The sequence below is a fragment of the Hetaerina americana genome, unplaced genomic scaffold (genome assembly GCF_022747635.1).
Source record: "Hetaerina americana unplaced genomic scaffold, ioHetAmer1.1.p SCAF_486, whole genome shotgun sequence".
In the NCBI taxonomy this organism is placed as follows: Eukaryota; Metazoa; Arthropoda; class Insecta; order Odonata; family Calopterygidae; genus Hetaerina; species Hetaerina americana.
This window is the reverse complement of record NW_027287080.1, coordinates 97,299-114,358: the sequence shown is the minus strand read 5'-3', so window position 1 is coordinate 114,358 and position 17,060 is coordinate 97,299.

Here is a 17,060-nt window from a genome sequence, read left to right as displayed (position 1 = left end):
TTCAAATTATCGTCTGCTTAGTTCACATTTCTTTATCAGACGTGGGGGTACTTTGGTGAGAAAATTACACAAATATTTGGTTTGATCGTATTTTTTTCCAAATTGCTTCGCGAGAGGTGATCTAATTTTGGCAATATGAATATCCAAATGGTTAATCGCAGCATTTGAATCCAAAGTCGATGTATTTTTTTTTTTAATTTTTAAAGAATAAAAGAAAACGTCTCACAAGTGCATGTCTCCGTATGTGGCATTGGCAATGAAAATTAAATACTCTTCGGAAATAAGAAGTGGGGATCGATTCCGAAATACTGCAAAACATATCTGGACACATTTTTCAAACCTGACCAATATGTAGAACCCTAGTATGGTTATAGGTAATTACCCTAAAGTTTTTCAATGGCACCACGAATGTCGATCAAAAGAAAGAAGAAAGAGGCTTGCCCGCCGAAATGAAACTTGACGTCTAAAAATTAGGACCTTTGGTGTGAAGAAATGTTCATTGAAGAATGTAAAAAAGCTATAGAATCAAATGTTTTCACGAATGACGGGCACCAGGGCTGGCATTTTTGATCAGGAGATGACACCAGCGGCAAGGGACTACAGCCCGCGAAAACGTTTTGAAAACTAAATGCTGAATGAAATTTAATTGATAACAGATTTAAATAGTCTGTTAAGCATTATCAAAAAAGAAGATGGTTTCTAGAAACTATAAAATAGAAATTAGCTGTAAAAATGAATACACAACCACCTTTGAAATACATTTACCCTACTGAACTGAAAATGGAGTGCAAATATTTTAAGGACTCTTAGGCTGAAGATATATTGCTCTCAAAATGTATTCTATTTTCACTGAATGTTATCTTTTAGAATACCACAATCAGTAAGGGTATTGTGTGCAGGACACATAAGATTTTACCCTAAAAAATTGATGCGTGTGTGTCCACGATAAAACCGATAAACTATGTCTATGTTCTATTACATATTTGTACTTTGATTGTATAAGTCCCTGTAATAGTTAAGAAAAATCAAAAGACATTACTGCTAGGTTATTTCCACCAAAATGAAGATGCGGTTTGATTTCACTGTAATTGGAGCAGGGTAGGGCGCCCTCATGTGTGGACTGCTCAGGGCGCTGACTTCAAGGGCGACATCAATCGTATCATCAATCGTGCGGAACACCGCCACCGTAGTCCGGGTTCGACGGATAGATATTTAGTCGGTGACTATTTCTGAACTCTAGTCTCTGCGTATCCCATCATTTCTCCCAATGCGAACAATTCGAGAGTGACTTTTTTTTTACCGTATCGATAATGTTAAATTATTTAGAATCCAAATAAAGACTCAAGACTTCGCCTTTCGAAGGTGGCGATTGAAATTTAATCGTTTTTTCCGGATTGGAGCTATCCTGATTTGCGAACGAGATGCTCTGCGCCGCGTCGTAGGTTCCTGGTAGGTAGTCCAAAGGACGAATTGGACTCAGGTGTAAGACTGCTACAATATTAATATTTAGCCCTATAAATATGCACTGAAAATAGACTAAAAAAGTAAAAATATTATTACACATAGAATCTAGGATACTAGTATATAAACTCTAGAAAAATAAGCAATTACTTGTCAACTTCTATTCCAAATTGGTTTTTATGAGCATATTGGCAGTGATCTTGTGTATATCCACCAAAAAGGATCTCGTCTCGTGAAAAAGCGGTTTTTAATAGTGGCAAATGTTTTGCGAATCGGCTGAAGACTGTTTTCTTTACGGGAAATTTACTCATGGTAGTTGATATAGATGAATAAAAATCATTGCATTGATGCTGGATAAGAGCCTTTCGACCAATCAGTTTTTTGGAACATTGGAAGCTTCGATCAGCATTCGATGGCCAATGTCATTTTGTAGTATTGACACCGTCGTCTTTACATCATTTAGTTGCCTCACAGCATCGAAGCAGCATTTGAGAATCAGTCTATTTATTTATGCAAAGCGTCTACATCAGTGGCATGATAAAATGGTGTATCATGGTAGTAATTACTAAGCCTTAGTGATAAGTGCATATTAGATTGAGCCGATCCTTCTGACGTGACGTGCAAAATATTTTTATCTAATTCTGCATGAATCCGTTTAACGTATTTCAACGTTGATGAGGTACCTATTTATAAACGGAGGGGGCTACAAGTCGGTGATTTCGTTTCATGTGAATATACGAGGGTCATCCGGAAAGTAGTACCCGTTCGTGCCGCATGAAGTGCTGACGACGCGAGTAGCCGCTGGACGAGGTCAGATAGCTTCAGTGGCTTGTCTGCCTTCTCTGAGCCAAGTTGCGTGACGCTAGCATTGCCTGTGTTGTTTCTGTGATTGTTTACAATGTTTAAAAAAATTGAGAACGCCGCCAGTTGTGAAGTGAGGGCAGTGATTAAATTCCTCAATGCAAGAAACGTTCGCCCATGTGATATTCATCGCCAATTAAAGGAGGTGTATGGAGACAATGTAATGGACGAGTCGTCTGTTCGGCGGTGGTGTCGCAACTTCAACATGGGGAGGGGGAACACACACGACGATGAGCGTTCGGGGAGACCGTCTGTCATTACAGACCAACTGGTGAGCTCAGTTGACGAATTCGTGAGGAACGATCGGCGCATCACAATTGATGACATCTGTGAGCATTTTCCCAATGTTTCTCGAACAATTGTTCATGAAATTGTTAAACACCATCTGCATTATGCAAAAATTTGTGCAAGATGGGTCCCTCGCGTATCTCAATGAGCTGGCGGCGAAGGACTATGCAGCAGGAATACAGAAACTTGTCACACGTTATGACAAATGCCTTAATTTGCTTGGAGATTATGTTGAGAAGTAGTTTAAAGTATCCTCTTTCAAATAAAATTTTTTATGTTTGTTAATATTTACTTTTGTGTCTTTATTTCACGAACGGGTACTACTTTCCGGATGACCCTCGTAGTTACCATTTTCTTACTTTTTAAAGACAAATATTAGATTCTGTTCTTATTTATCGTCTGAGAAGTGGCGTAAAATCCATAAAGATCCATAGGCCCCTCTGAGCTAACCTCAACCTATCGTTTTGTGGAAGTTTTTCCGTAAGCTTTGTTACTTACAAAAGCAAAACGGTTCAAACTTTTCATGGCATAGGAATTCTCTTTCCGGATATATTTTATCAGGAAAATCTTCGTTGTGCTTTTATTAGAATGTCCCTTTTGTGTAATTGAGCATTCCGGTTGGAACTGGTTTGAATTTCAAATTTTCCATAATGGATGCAATTTAGTTCTACGAATAATAGCTGCCGTGTGATATGAGACAGTTATGTTACATTCTGCTCGGAGTTCTTCACGTTCGGACCTGGATAACTGTGGGCGGATCGTGCAGGGCCGCTGTCTGATCTGACATGAAATGAAATTTCAATGAAAGTTGGCCAAAGATATAAGTTACAGCAGCTTTTAGCGAAGAAGCTTTTATAAGGAAGGGGAACTTGATGACAGGGACGCTGAGTAAGGATGTTAGGAAAGGGCTTCTCAAAACTTTGATTTGGAGCGTAGTTTTGTGTGGCCCATAAATATGGTTATTGAAGCAGGTTGATAGGAATAGATTTGAGGATTTTGAAATGTGGGTGAAGAAAAGGATGGAGAAGGTAAAGCGGACAGAAAAAAAAACAAATGAGGAAGGTGTGGCAATGGTGGGTGAGGAAGAGGGGATTGTTGGGAGAAATCCAAAGGAGGCAGGAAGGATGGATACAGAGCATATTGATTGGTAATGGGATGTTGAAGCCTGAGATAGAGGGGAGATTATTAGGCAAGCGAGGAAGGGGAAGAAATAGGATATGTATGTTGGACGGAATGAAGGGAGGAAGGAAATATGCGGAATTGCATAGGCACACTGTAGTGTCGGGTATCAGGTTTGGTTTTTTTTAGAAGAGGCAAAGAAAAGTATAGTTGGTCTGTCTGTGTGGGTCCTGAAACTACCTTGAACGGTGGACTACCTTATAATAAAAGTAATAATACATTTTCCAGTATAATGGTATACAATTTATAAACTGCCGGTGAATTTTGGAGCTCATATTTAATGTTCTTCATGTCATTATGACTTGGGAACTGCGATGGCAAACTACGTGGTACTCACGGATGACATCAGACAAGATTTTGGTTTGAGAGTGGATCGGGATTCGGGAATATATTTTTTGTATTTGTGTCGATTGTAGCCCTATGGTTTTCAATAAAAATGCACACGTAACAAATAATGTATAAACTAGTGATGTGATAAAACTCAGGTCATTTTCGGAGATAATGGCCACATTATAAATTAAAATTGCAAGTTAAAACAATGTCAGCAGTATTTTTTTTTACCTTTTGTCAAAATTTCATATTTATTCTCATTTTTTGAAGCGATAGGTGTATCACCATATCTGATTTCATTCAAAAGTAATGACCTTCTAGAATATAAAATTTGTTGTCTCAGGCGTAACTTTGTGGAATTTGCATAACATATTGAAATGTAATGAAATAATTGACTTTGTAATTCCACACACTTTATTTAAAAACACACGACCCAGGTTTCGACGTTGAACGTCATCATCAGGTGGTCCTCATAGAAGCACGCTGGCTATATATACCTTCTGATCATAGGAGGGGGGGGTTGGTCAGAGAGGGAGGTCGGAGGGGTAAAAAGGTTACAATGTAGCTGGGAAGAAAAGAGAATTACATTTTTGATTTAGAAGAGTGGTAGGTCTAGGAGTGGGGAGTGGGAGGGATACAAAATTTCGTTGGCAAGATCATCTTTCCAACGGACACATTTCAAAATTTCTAACTGCTCCAAAGCATCGAGCCTTTGACCTTTTTCTTCAAAATGAATAATTTTTGTCACAAAGTCACTTTTGTGATCACTTTCGATGAGGTGTTTTGCAAAGAGGGATGTTATGTTCTTATTTTTTACACATGTTTGGTGTTCTTTAATCCTTTCTTTAAATTTCCGTCCTGTTTGTCCAATATACTTTGTGCTACAATCCGAGCACTTTAACTCATACACTCCACTCCTCTCGTTTTCGGGGACTTTGTCTTTAGTGTGAGAGATCAGGTTCTTAAGGCATGAACGACTGTAAAAGGCACATTTAATTTTTTCTTTAGGTAAACTTTTAATTACTTTTTGAGAAATAGTCCCAAGATATAGTATTCTCCGCCATTTGGCAGTGGGATCTTTTACATGTTCGGGGTTGTAAATGTGGCTTAAGGCTATTTTTGTAAGTTTATTCCGGTAAAGTTTATTTATTAGATCTTCTGAATACCCATTGTTTACTGCTAACGTTTTAATTACATTAAGTTCCCTATTTACATTGAATTTTGACATAGGGATAGCGGTCAAACGGTGGATCATTGCATGAAATGCCGAAAGCTTTTGGGTGAAGCAATGCCTTGAAGAGGAATTAATTAATTGGTCTGTATACATTTCTTTCCTAAAAATGGAATACTGTAACCCATCTTTGTCTTTAGAAATGGATAGGTCGAGGAAATTCAGGGAACCTTTTTCCTCTTTTTCACACGTGAATTGTACATTAGAATTGATAGAATTTAGATGTGCTAGAAACTGATCTAGTTGCCTATCAGAACCTGTCCACACACAGAAGACATCGTCTACATATCTTAACCAACAAAATACATTATTAATGAGAGGGTAGGCTGAGGAGAACAAAACTTTTTCAAAATTGTCCATATACATATCGGCCAGGAGTGGGGACAAGGGCGAGCCCATGGCTAAACCATTGGGTTGTTGGAAATAGGTACCATTAAAAATGAAATAATTTTGGGAAACACACGTCTTAAGTAATGCACAAAGTTCACTTATAACTGGAACTGGGATGGATTTCCGGATGAGGATGTCTTCGGCAAGGTTCACCGCTTCCATGGGTGGCACGTTGGTGAAAAGGTTGCGTACATCAAAGGAAACAAGCATGCACTTTTTCGGGATGACCTTTTTCATAAGTTTGTTCACAAGGTCCAAGGAATTCACTACACCATATTCCGTGGAAAATTTGGAAACCTCCCTGAAGAGTACATTAAGCCTTTTCGCTAGTATGTGGTTGGGAGCTGACATATTTGATACTACAGGCCTGATCGGAATCCCATTTTTATGAACTTTAGGTAGCCCGAAAAACCGTGGTGCTGAGGGATTCATTTGCACTAGTTTCAACATTTCACAACTTTTGAATAACGTGTTACAAGATTTAATCACTTTCTTAATTTCTTGTTGAAACTTGGGGGTTGGGTCTGAACGAAGTACTTCAATGTTATTGTCCCTGATGAAGTCTTCGCATTTCGTGATGTAGGTATTTCGTTCTAATACAACCACTGCGCTGCCTTTGTCTGCTTTCTGGATGATCAAATTTTTCTCTGTCACTGAATGTTTAATGGACTTTAAGGCCTCGTACTCGGTAGAATACTTCATCTTTTTTACTCCAAGTTGTGAGAATTTAAGGAGCTCCTGGGAAACAACTTGTTTAACCGCGATATTTTCTTTCTGAAGGGCAACTTCAAGGTCAACAGCCAGGTTTTTAATGTTTTTAACAGAAATTGGAATTTTAGGTACGTACTTAAGGCCTTTTTCTAGCAAAGAAATCTCACTATTAGAAAAGGAATGTCCGGAAAGGTTAACGATTCGAGGCCCAAACTTATGGTCACACTTAGAACTTGTTGATTTTGAACTGGACTCCTTATTTCTCCGTAGTAAATCAAGCTTACGGTTCATTTTCGTTCTTTTTTGAAAGGAAATCTCACTGCACTTCTGACGGACCTCATTATCAAAGTATAGCCACTCGATCCAATGAAGTTTATGGGACAATTCCACGTATAAAAGTAGTAGATAATGGGATATAGCGTCTCGTTTAACATACCATTCGTGTAACTCCCTTTTAAGCCAGGCTTTCTTGGCTACTCCTATAGCGAACTTTCCTGCCGAGGATTGGGTTTTCTTACACTGAAGGTTGATGTACTTCGGGAAAACTCCAAGGGAGATGCAGCGGCTGTTGAAGAAGATGTTCAATGACGCATTCCGGTATTTTATGGAGAGTCTTCTGTAGAGGCTTGCCATAACTGCGTTACTGGCGCACTTAATAAAATTTGTTGTCTCAGGCGTAACTTTGTGGAATTTGCATAACATATTGAAATGGAAATGGATATTGAATGGAATTGAAATAATGTATTTTGTTGGTTAAGATATGTAGACGATGTCTTCTGTGTGTGGACAGGTTCTGATAGGCAACTAGATCAGTTTCTAGCACATCTAAATTCTATCAATTCTAATGTACAATTCACGTGTGAAAAAGAGGAAAAAGGTTCCCTGAATTTCCTCGACCTATCCATTTCTAAAGACAAAGATGGGTTACAGTATTCCATTTTTAGGAAAGAAATGTATACAGACCAATTAATTAATTCCTCTTCAAGGCATTGCTTCACCCAAAAGCTTTCGGCATTTCATGCAATGATCCACCGTTTGACCGCTATCCCTATGTCAAAATTCAATGTAAATAGGGAACTTAATGTAATTAAAACGTTAGCAGTAAACAATGGGTATTCAGAAGATCTAATAAATAAACTTTACCGGAATAAACTTACAAAAATAGCCTTAAGCCACATTTACAACCCCGAACATGTAAAAGATCCCACTGCCAAATGGCGGAGAATACTATATCTTGGGACTATTTCTCAAAAAGTAATTAAAAGTTTACCTAAAGAAAAAATTAAATGTGCCTTTTACAGTCGTTCATGCCTTAAGAACCTGATCTCTCACACTAAAGACAAAGTCCCCGAAAACGAGAGGAGTGGAGTGTATGAGTTAAAGTGCTCGGATTGTAGCACAAAGTATATTGGACAAACAGGACGGAAATTTAAAGAAAGGATTAAAGAACACCAAACATGTGTAAAAAATAAGAACATAACATCCCTCTTTGCAAAACACCTCATCGAAAGTGATCACAAAAGTGACTTTGTGACAAAAATTATTCATTTTGAAGAAAAAGGTCAAAGGCTCGATGCTTTGGAGCAGTTAGAAATTTTGAAATGTGTCCGTTGGAAAGATGATCTTGCCAACGAAATTTTGTATCCCTCCCACTCCCCACTCCTAGACCTACCACTCTTCTAAATCAAAAATGTAATTCTCTTTTCTTCCCAGCTACATTGTAACCTTTTTACCCCTCCGACCTCCCTCTCTGACCAACCCCCCCCTCCTATGATCAGAAGGTATATATAGCCAGCGTGCTTCTATGAGGACCACCTGATGATGACGTTCAACGTCGAAACATGGGTCGTGTGTTTTTAAATAAAGTGTGTGGAATTACAAAGTCAATTATTTCATTACATTTCAATATGTTCTAGAATATAGCTTACACGTCGATTTTTACCACAATGACAATTTTGAAAAAATAATGACCCCACCAATTCATGCTAAAAGAGTTTAAGTATACTAGTTAACTAGCAATTCTCGATCGGTTTTTAATTTATCTTGACCAATTGTTTTTTTTCGACAGGTTTCATTGCCAACGTGTGTAAAAGTACATAAATAAAAGACATGAGGTCATTTTCTATTATATATTATCAGAAATGTTCCAGTGGTTTGAAGACCTCATTTGCTGGAACAAACGCGATATCAGTTGCCCCAACAACGTAAGTCCGGTCTCAAATATTTTACCAATCTAAGCGATGGATAATTTTTGAAAACGAAGAAATACGTACCTCAAAGTTACTCTTTTCTTTCGCCATTATTTCTTCGGTAAAAAACACCTTTCTCCTGATAGAAAAAACTTGTTGACAAGCTATGGCGATGATTAGATATGATTTTATCTTATTTAATGGTGCATAAAAATACAATAATTTATGGTAAAATGATATAAAGACTGGTTAATCTCGCAGGCTTAGAGTAGGAGTAAATTAAATTTGCAAAGAAATGGTATATATATATATATATATATATATATATATATATATATATATATATATATATATACATATTTATATAGTACGCAAAATATGTAAACAAATGACCACAAATATGTCCTTATCCCAAAAAGGAAGTTTAATTTAAACATCGCTTGTAATTATAAGGAATGATACTTATATGGCATTAATTACAGCTAAATGTTTTTGGCAGTTGAAAATAAAAACAATTAGATCAGTTTTATTCATAATTAGACTAGTCCAATGTCCGATTCATCATTGGTCAATTTCCAATCACAGTAATTGCCTATTAAAACGTCGCTTGAATGTCATGAAAACCATACACTAACTAAATCTTGTTTTAGTCTACTGCGTTGTTTGTTCAAATAACTTTAACTTAGGAAGACGTGTGCTCTGCATTCACTTGTGTCATTAGTAAACTCAGAGCGGACCTCGCAAGAAGGTAAACCTCAGAGCCATTGACTTCGGGGCCTTCCCAGTAATGAAGTACGTCAGTATCTACTTTGGAGGTTTTGTTGCTATCTGGATAATACATGGAGTACCCTTCCAATGCCCCGGTCTGTTTATGCGACGTCAACAGCCAGTGCGGTCTCACGCAAGCATTACGTGCGCCCCTCAAGGGATCGACCGTGCCATCCATTTTAAGTGTATTACTTGGTGCCGATGGTGATCCTCTCTGTCGCATTCTTATTATCTATATTAAGATCATTTACAAGATGTCCCTGGCTTTCTTCTTGTATTCTGGAAACAAGATAATATGGAATTTGTGGTCAATATATTTATATTTTTTCATGGTAAGTTTAAGTAGGTTTTTGGATGGGTACAACTACCAAATAATTGTCTGTTCTCTCCTAACAAAACACGACCCAACATCTAACTCTACAACAAGCATGTCTTCATTTCCGTATACTTCCTTCCTCCCTTCATCCCGTCCTACATCCCTATCCTATTCCTGACCCTTCCTCGTTTGCCTAAAATCCCCCCTCTATCACAGTCTTCAACATCCCTCAGCTAATCAATATGCCTTGTATACATTTTTCTGCCTCTTTATGATTTCTCCCAGCAATACCCTCTCCTCACATGCCATACCTAGCACTTCCTCATTTGTTTTCCTATTGGTCCATTTCACCATCTCAATCCTTCTCCACCCCCCACATTTCAAAAGACTCCAATCCACTTCTATCATCCTGCTTCATTGACCATGTTTCCACGACGTACATAACTACGTTCCATATCAAAGTTCTAACGAGCCTTTTCTTAACTTCCTTGCTCAACATCCCTATCATCAAATCCCTCCTCCTTGTGAAAGCCTCTTTGCCCAGCGCAATTCTTCTCCTTACGCCCCTACTACTTTGACCGTGTTGGCCCAAAACACTTCCGAGATACGTTAACTGTTCTACCTGTTCCAGTTTTTTGCCCTCCTATTTTAATTTTTAGCTTAGCCTTTGTCTTTCTGGAAAAGAGTATAACCTTTGGTTTATTAATATTGATTCTGATCCCATATCTATCGCACTGAATTTCCAATTCACTCAGCAATGCTTACAACCCCGTGACTGACTGGATGACTAGAGCTTGGTCATCAGCAAACCTAACTGATTTTACAGATTCCCCGCCGAGTTTCATAAATATCTCCAGTTCTTCAAATGCCTCTTGAATTATTTCCTCCACATAAATGTTGAACAACACTGGTGTTAATGGACAACTCTGCCTTGCTCCTCTTCCTAACACTGCCCATCCGGAATCTCTCCGTCCCTCACTCGCACCTGAGCAGTCTGGGACACGTACAGGTTGCAGATTAGCATTATATTCCTCCAATCTATTCCTATTTTCTGCAATATACTCATTGGTTTTTCCCAGTTCACTCCTTTAAACGCCTTTTAAAAATCTATAAAACAGGCAAATACGTCCTGATGGTATTCTATATTCCTCTCGAATAGTTAGCTCATTACTGCAATGGCATCATGAATGCATCTACCCTTCCTAATCCCAAAGTGACCATCCCCTATGTAATCATTTGCCCTGCTCTCCATCCTTTTATTGATGAGCCTGAGAACCACTTAAGCTGCATGAGAAATCAAACTCATTGCTTTGCAGTCCTCATATGATGTAGCCTTTACCTCTTTCGTAATAAGAACTAACACAGATCTCACAAAGTCTTCCAACCAGAATCCTGCCTCATATACGATACGACTCAGGCCATATAAGCTCTTCCTCCTACATTTTCCTAAACCTTTAAGTAGTTCTGCAGGAATGCTGTCTACCATGGCCTTATTTGATTTCATCTCCCTTAATCCCCTCTGTATAAAAATACCTCTTTGTCGTGTTTGTCTGGACCTAAGCTATCTTTCTCTACGTCACATTCTCTTTCTATATCTAAGCTTGTTGGCCTAAGTTCTTTACCATAAAGTTCTTCTACATATCCCTACCATATCTCTTAGATATTTTCAGTTTCAACTATTATCTTGCTTGACTTATCCCAGACTGTTAACACAGATCTTGCCTTTTTACTACCCGATAGTGAGTGTTTTAACGTTCTTGTATAGCGCAATAATTTCACCCTTCCTCTGAAAACTTTCTTTATCCTCACATTGCGTTTTCCACCAGGCCTCTTTCGCTTTTTTTGTTACCCATTTCAATTTATTATTTGACTCATTGTACTTCCTTCTGCCTAATTCTGTATTTTTATTCCTCCATTTTCTTCTCTCATCTCATCTTTCTAATCATGTCATTCGTGATCCATGGTTTACTTGTCCTTTTCCTATTAACAGTTCCTAAAGTTTCTTTTGCAGCTTTCAATGTCCTTTTTTTGATATATTTACATTTTTCTTCGACGGTACTCAGCTGTATTCCCTCACTCGTTATATCCTCTACAGCCTGCTGAAATTCCTTCCTAGTCAATTCAGTTATTGCTTCTACATTCTGTGGGCAGACTCGCGTGAACCGCACAGGTTCCGAGCAAAAATCTAAATTTATTATCGTTTATCAGAGGTTTCCGTTGAAAAGAGCCAGCGCATCATTGCGATAAAACGAATGCAAAGGGTCCCTTAATTTTGCTGTTTGTTGTTAACTTTTGTATGTTTAGACTTCGTTACGAAAGGCCACGATGGCTCATTACACACCCGCTGGTCAGAGCCCAATCGCTTAGTAGAGGATCGCAATTGAGAGTTCTGAACCCTAGCCGAGGGTCTAGAGTCCGAGATTAATGTCCTGATGGGACCCTTGGGGGCTCTTAATGCGGGTTGACCTTGCATAAGGCCTCCTAATGGGTTTCGTGCATGTAAAACATTTATGCGACATAGCGTATTACCTGAAGGCCAGTATCTCAATCATAATCCTAACTTAGATCAAGGAGGGGAATCTTTTGGAAACAATAACTTTACTTGATATTTCTGTTGTAACCATCGATTGTGCAGACTGATGCATCAGTTAATGCAAGCAATCCAAGCCTCTTCTAATGAAACCTAGTGCCCTCCTCCCGCTTGGCCATTAATCGGAGTTACGTCTACCCATCTCTTCCCTGTTCAAATTTCAGATCACGAACAATTTCTTCTTTTTTAACCACTCACACATAGCAGTAAATAAATAGCTGTAAGTATTTCATAGTACACTGATTTAGAATACTATCCTGACGATTGGCATATGTCAGTATTGCGTGATTAGACATTCTCACTATTACAGAGGGCTTTTAGCACGTAAAATGTTAACATCATTATTTAAATATTAAAAGGACTTTTAATAGTAAAAGAACTTACCTTTCCAACAGGTTAAATTTGAGAAATTTAGCAGGCCCCAACCCAAGAAAGTTACCACCTCATAACTAATAGCATTACTACTATAGTGTACCATTTATTTTATAATTTGACTTCTTAATATTTTATAGTGATTGTTTATTGGATTTATTTTAATGATTCTGTCAATGGAAACCGATTAACGTCCCCTTTTTGTAAGATGGGCTTAAGTAATGATAGTATTTTCGAAACAAATGGAACCATGAGTAGCGGAGCACGATATTTATCATTTGAGAGGGTATATATGTGCGTATCAACCTTTTTCCATGAATAAAAAGATGTAGCCGTTGGAAAAAACAACAAACATCGGTCACAATAAAACACTCAATTTAATGACGTTCATTAATTTCTGTCCGCCAGCATACAAACTGTTCCTCGCAAAAAAATCCCACGCACAACAGAAAAAATTTAGCGTATAAGTTCCGAGGAAAAAATGTATTCATATTGCTAAGAAAAAAAAAGTGAACAGCCATTGAGATGCAATAGAGGAGCAAATTTTTCAATGAAAATGGAATATTTAATCCAGCAATGCAATATTAGAAATACAATTATTTGGGGGATGAATGAAACTTTAAAATAATTCATGACAAATCTATGAAGTGAGCTGAAATAAAAAGCTGGCAAATCTGGTCTGCAGCTTCTATTTTTTTCATGTGACGTTTAAGTCATTAAAATCCACTCTTCGTTTTACGATGAGCCTTCACAAAATTCGCCGGTTACGAACTAACTCACTCGAATTGCCTTTTCCACGGTTTGTTAGCTTATTCCCTTAAATGGAATCACACGAGTTGCGAATAGAGAACATTACAATTTTAAACCGGGAAAGTGTATATTATATGCGTTTGACACATTCACATCCTGGTAGAGAATACAGAAATAGAAACTTAAAAATTAATGCTCATTAAGCATTTCTGTCCGAGTCAATAGAGATCAGCCATTTCCCCTGAAGCACGAAACGGCTGGTTATAATGACGAACACAGATCGAAATAAACCACTTACCTCAGTGAAACCTTTTTATATCACAAGCAAACTGACTGGAGGGTCAGTTTGCTTGTGATACTACTGACCGGAGGGTCCCGGGTTCGATTCCCGGGCAAGTCTCTGGGCACCTGCGGCTCCACCCAAGCTGTGTGATTTTTCGGGTACCAAATTTTCCTGGGAAACCATAACCGGCATAGGGAAATGGGACTGGCCCCCTACTCTGATGTGTGAATTTCACATGCCGTCAGGCTTAGTACTGGGTGAACTCTATCATCACCTACCAAACCGACCTTCGGGTTGATTACTGTGTTTTATACGAGATATGAGTGTATATATATATATATATATACAAACCTCACATTCTAAGATCCAACTGGACAGCTATTAATGCGTGAGAATTTTTTTCAATATCTGTATTCTCGATTATTCCTTCAATGTATCAGTGAAGGCATTTGGTTCTTGGAAGGTTTTCCTAATGGTTTGCAACCTCTTTGGGGAAATCAGTATAATACTTGTACCTGGTGATGCCATTATTTTCCTAATGTATGGAATTGTAGCCAATATTTTTTTAGCGTGCTACTCCACCACAGAAATGAAGTAATAAAATAGAAAATGTTTGATTCCCAATCTCCAAGGAAGTAGTGCAGTGTGGCTGCATGAATGCAAAGTTTTTTAAAATTAAAACTAAAGTGTTCTAGTAGACGCATGTAGCTTCAAGTAAGTACTTCTTCTATGAATCTGTTGCAAATCTTTAACATATTTTGAATTAAAACTGCATGAATTTTGACATTAATTGCAAACAATCCTGTTCAGTTTCATCATGTTCAGAATTTAAATTTTTTATGCTATCATTAAGTAAGGAGTTATTTCATGGCTAATGTAATATATACTGAAGTGACTGTAATTTTATTTCTTTCAGCTGATCTTGACTGGTTTGGTCGTCGCATGTTTTGCACGTAGAAAAAATCGCTATGGTTACCTGGTGAGTCCATTCGTTTGACAGTTTTGATCTTTAAAATTTGGTTTCATACTTTTAACTTCTAAACTTGACTACTCTAGCCCTATTTGCCATTTACTTAATGTTTTATTACTAGAAGTGCATAAATTGCTGCATCTTTTGCAAAACAAAAAAATTTGTTTTTAAATCCTATTACTTTGCTTTGCCTTGCAGTTTTTGTAATAATATCATAATTGTGATAAAGAGGAAAACATTGTCATAATTGTAGTATTAAAAATATTAGGTCCTTCCAGATTTGTTTTTAGGCATTTTAGTGCTATTTTTCTTGAATTAGAATTTTTTCCCATAATAATGAGTTATTTTATTGATCGATTTCATAAATATTGAAATGTTATCTTTTTATAATTAATGGTATCTGGCATAACTTTATGGAACCGATTTATTATAAATAAATGAAATGACTAACTTTGTAGTTCCACACGAAAACGATTTATTCACACGACCCGGGTTTCGAAGTAAAACTTCATCATCAGGTGAGCTCTCTACATTTGCAGCCCTTCTTATATATACAGCCAGGGCGGGGGTGGGGTGAAGATAATCAGGAAGGTTTGGGAGAGGTAAAGTCAGGATGGGTTTGCGTGCCGGAGGGGAGGGCAGTTTGGCGTCACCTCCGCGATGTTGATGGAATGTGGAGCAGGAGGGAGAAGTCTACATTGTAGAGCTCTCGTGAGTCATCTCGTGAGGTATCTTTTTAATATTGTAATGAATATTTCCCATCACCAGCACTTTGTTTAGATACCACAAAATGTTAGGTATACATAGAAAATGCCAGGTTATTTAAAAGAAATCAGTTAAATCATATTATGGTTAGGCACAGATTCAGGAACAGCGTGATCTACTTGCACAGCTTCCCAGGAGTAAATGCAGATTCTGATCACAATTTAGTGTTCATGAAGAGAAGCATCTAATTCAAAAAGATAAGGCAGGGGCTGAGGTTTAGGAAATGGAATTCAGAAGCATTCACTGGAATGACAAGGAAAGAGTATCAGCAGGCTGTATAGAAAATCGTGGATAAGGGAAAGGGATATTGAAAGCTGCAAGAGAAACTATAAGAATTGGTAATAGGAAAAGGATGGGAAACCATCAATGACGAATGAGATGATTAGAAAGATGGATGAGAGAAGAAAATTGAATAATGTAAATACAGAGTTATGGAGAAGGAAGTACAAAGAGTTAAACTATTAATTGAGACGGGTAACAAATAAAGCAAAAGAAGCATGGTGGAAGACGCAATGCGAGGATATGGAAAGTTTGCAGAGAAAGGGTGAAATTATTGCCCTGTGCAAGATGGTTAAAACACTATCTAGAATAAAAAGGGAAGATCTGTGCTAACATTTAGAGATAAATCAGGCAGGTTATCGGTTGAAACTGAAAAGATCCAAGACATACAAGTATGTAGGAATATATATAAGAACTTTATGGTAAAGAACTTAGGCCCACAAGTTTAGACAAAGAGGAAGATAGCTTCGGTCCAGGCATACTCAACGATGAGATAGAAAGGGCATTAATTGAGATGAAATCAAATAATGCTATGGGGGTTGACAACATAGCTGCAGAACTATTTAAAAGTTTAGGAAAATGTGGGAGGAAGAGTTTATACGGCTTGATTGGCATTGTCTATGAGGAAGGAATTTGGCTGGAGGACTGAGATCTGTGTTAGTTCCTACTCCAAAAAAGGTGAAGGCTAAATCATATGAGGACTGCAAAGCAATGAGTTTTATTTCCCACGTAGCTTAAGTGGTTCTCAGGCTCATCAATAAAAGGATGGAGAGCAGGGTAAATGATTACTTAGGGGATGTTCATTTGGGATTAGTAAGGAGAGAGACATGCGCGATGCCGTTGCAGTAATGAGATAACGAATTGAGAGGAATATAGAATATCATCAGGATGTATTTTCCTGTTTTATAGATTTTTCAAAGGCGTTTAATCAAGTGAACTGGGAAAAACTAATGATGATTTTACAGAAAATAGGAAGAGATTGGTAGGAGAGGAGACTAATCCATAACCTGTACATGTCTCAGACTGCTCAGGTTCGCGTGGGGAATGGGGAGTCCGGATGGGCAGTGTTAGGAAGAGGTGTAAGGCAGAGTTGTCCATTACCATTAACACCAGTGCTGTCCAACGTATATGCGGAGGAAATGATTAAAGAGGCATAGGAAGAACTGGAGATAGGCATGAAAGTTGGTTGAGAATTTGTAAAATCAGTTAGGTTTTCTGATAATCAAGCTCTAGCTTGCCTTTCATCCAGAGGGTTGCAAGAATTGCTGAGTTCATTGAAAAGCCAGGGATGAGAGTGCATGAAAACAAAACAAAGGCTATGTGGTTT